This window comes from Octodon degus, unplaced genomic scaffold, assembly GCF_000260255.1.
Source record: "Octodon degus isolate 3935 unplaced genomic scaffold, OctDeg1.0 scaffold00016, whole genome shotgun sequence".
Lineage (NCBI taxonomy): Eukaryota > Metazoa > Chordata > Mammalia > Rodentia > Octodontidae > Octodon > Octodon degus.
Window position 1 is genome coordinate 16,285,602 of NW_004524592.1, and position 4,094 is coordinate 16,289,695.

Sequence of the window (4,094 nt, forward strand, 5' to 3'; positions counted from 1 at the left end):
GAACTGGGGATTGAACTCAGGCCCTTGTGCTCGCCAGAGAAGCACTTATTCCACTGGGCCATCTCCCCAGCCCCTGTTATTGTTTTTTCTTTAAAAAATTTTACACATTTATATCTGGTAATCTGAATAGCTAATCTGAAGATAGCATCATGTAATACAGCAACCACAGTTGAATCCCTATTACTTTGTATAGTGAAATCTTGTATGGTTCTAATGTTTTTGGGGTTTTTTTTTTTATCACTATTTTGTATTCTTTTTAAAATTGTGTTTAGAAGAGGGTCTACAGGGTCTCAGTACACAGATTGGACTTGTAATGAGCCTCCTGTTTTCAGTCTCCCAAGCACTGGGATTACAGGCACACACTGCCACATCCAGGCTCAATTGTGGGGCCAGCACAGCACACAAAACCCCAGTCCCTGTGGCTGCCTAAGCAGGCACTTTAATCTGTTAAGCTATCTGGCCAGCCCACTATTTTGTATTTTAAAAAAAAAGGAGTGGCAACAAAAATGATGACAGTTAAAACTGCTGGTCCACACAAGATCAATGAAAAACTGAGGCACCAAAATTCAGAAAACATTTTCTTATTTCACACAAGCACATTAAGTACATCCACTACACTACATGATTTATTGAATTATAAAGATTCACACTAGACACAACCATGTCTGTTCATTATCAAGGGTGCACATTATTCAAGCCCTATGCTTGTACTTGATTGATTATGTCCCAATAAGTCTTGAATTCATCTGTTTACATAGGCATTTATCTCTGTAAAGGCTGTGGAGGACATTTAATAGTTTCCTTGCAATGTACAACCTCTTGTAACTCCAGGGACTTTGAGCTCTGCTAGGCCATATCATTGTTTGTCCTGGAAGAAATCTTACAAAAGCGAAGTATGAATGGAAATGAAAATAGGATCTTAGTCCCTCTTGGAACAGCACAAGATATTTTCCTAAGATATGTCCAAAGGAATGGTAAACATGAAGGTCTGGAAGGCCCAAGTATAGCCCCCGGGGTAGTTAAACAATAATGTCCTCATTAATCTTCTTAATCACTCCTCCCATTTCCCTATTCTTTTTTTATATTAAAGAATCTTAATAAAAGGCTGGAGAAAATTGCAATCAGGGCTTTTTCCCAGAGACTGTAGCCCCTGATTTCATAACTTTGTCTCTCTTGTTTTCATTTCACCCACTGCACCACATTTGCAGGACCTGTCACCTCATAGAAACAAAGGTTCTTGCTTGGATATTTACAAATACCTTATTATAATTTATCTTATTTAAGTATTAATTTCAACTATATTTATATAAGTATTATTTTATAATACACCTGTTATGTGTTTTTTAAAATTAATTTTTATTTTTTATTTACTTATTTTTTTTATTTATTTATGTGTGTGTGTTTGTGTGTGTGTGTGGCCAGTTCAGCCCACCAGGGGGCGGGGCTGGCTGGCATGTGGTGCTGGGGGATTGAACCACAGTCCCTGTGCTTTGCTAAGCTTGTTCTAAGTAGGTGCTTTAGACCACTGAGCCATCTCACCAGCCCTGTTATGTGTTTTGATGGACATACTCAATGTATCTGCCTGATGATCTTAACTGGGCCTTGTTTTGTGGGGCAGGGCTTATATTATGAGCATCCTAAAAAAATCATGTGAATGCTTATTTTTCAGTTAGGTCTTATTTGGGGGGAGATAAAATGGTACTTTAACTAAATGCCTTAGTGTGTCAAGTACTCCATCAGAGGAGAGGCTAAACGGAGAAGTGTCTTGAAGATGTCAAGGAATCATAAGGAGCAATGGTGAGAAAACGGATCTGATGCAGGTGTTAGTCATAGGCTGGTAAAAGCTTAAAGCTGCTTAGGACTTTGGTGATGAGAGAAGAAGAAAAACACCCTGGTTGAAGTGACATATCTAAGGAGAGCATGTTCCTTCTGGCTTAAGATGGAGAAGGAAGGAACTGCTGCACCTAAATGCAGATTCTTACTCTATCTCCCTTAAATGAGCTGATGGCTGTAAATACTCTGTAAGGATAAAACTGAATGATATGTGTTTTATTCTGGGCAGATATGAAAATTCTACAAAGCTATTTTTGAAAATATATAATAGGAACCACTTAAATTTCATTCATGAATATGGAATTAAATGGAGTAAAAATATTTGCTTTTTCAGTGGATTGCAATATAAGTACGATGGTTAAGATACTAGGCTTTGGTTCTGGACATAGCCAGAGTCCAGATACACTCACATTGTAAGGAAGTGACTGAGCCTCTTTGCCTCAGTTTCTTTTCTCTAAATTGAGGATTAAAATGCATTTCTGATTTTAGTATCTTTGTGGGTTTTTTTTGTTTGTTTGTTTGTTTTGGTGGAACCGGGGATTGAACTCAGGTCCTTGCGCTTGCCAGGGAAGCGCTTATTCCACTGAGCCATCTCCCCGGCCCTGATTTTAGTATCTTTACACGTGATGGCTCATAAATTTGTTACAGTACCTGGATCATGGTAAATGTTCAGTACCTATTAACTCTTTTTATGATTATTCTTTTTTATTTATTTATGTATTTATTTATTTATTTGCTGCATCATAACCCAAATTACATCATGACTTTGTCTTTTTTTAAAAAATGTTTTATTTATTTATTATTATTATTTTTTATTTATTATTTGTGTGTGTGTGTGTGTGTGTGTGGCCAGCTCAGCCCACCAGGGGGCGGGGCTGGCTGGCATGTGGTGCTGGGGGATTGAACCACAGTCCCTGTGCTTTGCTAAGCTTGTTCCAAGTAGGTACTTTAGACAACTGAGCCATCTCACCAGCCCCTACTTTGTCTTTTAATGGTAGCAAAGTTTTATTAAAAAGGCCCACTATTAGAGGTACATCCCCCAACATGGGGGACTGTGCCACTCCACTCATGGTGTAGTAGAAAAATTTTAAAATATAGCATCATACCTGGGCCATGAGACTCAGCTGGCCTTGCCTAAGCTGCCCAGCTGAAACTCAGAGATAATTTGACTCAGCTACACAATGGCCTACACACATACCCTGTTTTTTCTAGCCTATTTCAAGGACTGTCTATGAGATAGGCTAGTCCTGCTAAGGACACACCAAATTCTACCCACTTGCCCAGGTGCTGACTTCTCTGAGACCCTCCTGCCTCATGACGAACCGCATCCTTTAATTAAACCTACCCCAGACACATCTGCCTGGCAAAGTGTGACCAAATATGTGTAACCAATTATAGACTAACCCGTTTTTGACTCTGTACATCCTGCTTACAAAATGTATATAAGTTGGGGCTGGTGAGATGGCTCAGTGGTCTAAAGCACCTACTTAGAACAAGCTTAGCAAAGCACAGGGACTGTGGTTCAATCCCCCAGCACCACATGCCAGCCAGCCCCGCCCCCTGATGGGCTGAGCTGGCCACACACACACACACACACACACACACACACACACAAATAAATAAAATTAAAAAAAAAAACCAAAATGTATATAAGTTGTTATTTTGTTCCAAGAGAGTGTCAGTGATTTGGACCTAGTTTACACTAAACCACTGGTATCAATAAAAGTTGCCTTCCAACTCCTTGGTGAGAAGTATTCTTTATCTGGTTTGCTAGAGATTCTGTAACATTCTTGGGGGTATGGCCAGGAAAAAATAATGCTGACTATTTAGATGATTGGTGGAGGCCTGCTGGCTTCAGCAAGGACTCACGCTGTAACCTGTGGATGAGTAGGTGCAACCTCCAATTATTTTCAGAGTCTCCTTCACAGTCCTGGATTGAGAGGCCCTGCACAACAGCAGAGACCTTGACGGAATAACAGAAGCAGACAGAATGTGACTGGTTTGGGCCCTCAGACAAGGTAGGACAGACCTTAGATGTCCCTCAGGCAGTTTCTCAGTTTCTATTCCCTGTATGGGAAAGAGAATTTGATCTTTCCTCACCTGTGTTAATCAGAAGTCAGTTTCTGTTTCAGGTAGACTTTGTCCATGGGATTGGGGGATGGAATGATCTACCTCTGTGTGCCTGTGCATGAATGTGTGGATTGATTGTGAATGGATGACAAATAGGTGTTTTGGTCTATGCTCCATCACAAAGGCCACAC